Raw genomic sequence first — 655 nt, 5'->3', positions numbered from 1 at the left:
CTGTGAAAAATCATGATTTACACGTTGTTGTATTGTAAATGCCATCATTAATTTCATCCTCTCACCACCGTGTGTGTGCTTTAATAATACGTCTGAGTTTAAAGGCAATTATGAGAGAATATATACTGTATATTTCCTGTGAAAATGCAGTGTGAACGCCATGTGTTTTGCTAAACGTRTAAAAAAGCTGAAACTAGCTTGAAAGAGTAACTGAAATAGCTGAAATTAGTACAAACAAAAAGAGCATGAGAAAGAGAAATTATCACAAAAAGGTGAACTTAGCTGAAAAAAGCTCTAATGAGCTAAAGAAGTGCTAAAAAAGACAGAAAATAGCTGAAATTAACAGAGAGCAGCTAAAAGAAGCTGAAAAATTAATTAGCAGAATAGCAGAAAAGATCAGAATGATAGCTAAAATGCAGCAAAAAGCTAAAATTGGACAAATAAGAGCCGAAGGAAGCTGAAACAAAAGAGTTAAATAAGCTAAACTAAAACAAAAGGTAAAACACAGTAAATATTTATGAACATTTAAACACTTTTAAGGTTGTTGAAAACAGCTCCATCCGTCCGTCCGTCCATCCATCCATCCATCCATCCATCCATCCATCCATCCATCCATCCATCCATCCATCCATCCATTTTCTCCCGTCTATCCGGG

Source organism: Austrofundulus limnaeus, unplaced genomic scaffold (assembly GCF_001266775.1).
Source record: "Austrofundulus limnaeus strain Quisiro unplaced genomic scaffold, Austrofundulus_limnaeus-1.0 Scaffold81, whole genome shotgun sequence".
Taxonomy (NCBI): Eukaryota; Metazoa; Chordata; class Actinopteri; order Cyprinodontiformes; family Rivulidae; genus Austrofundulus; species Austrofundulus limnaeus.
This window is presented reverse-complemented; position numbering follows the sequence as displayed.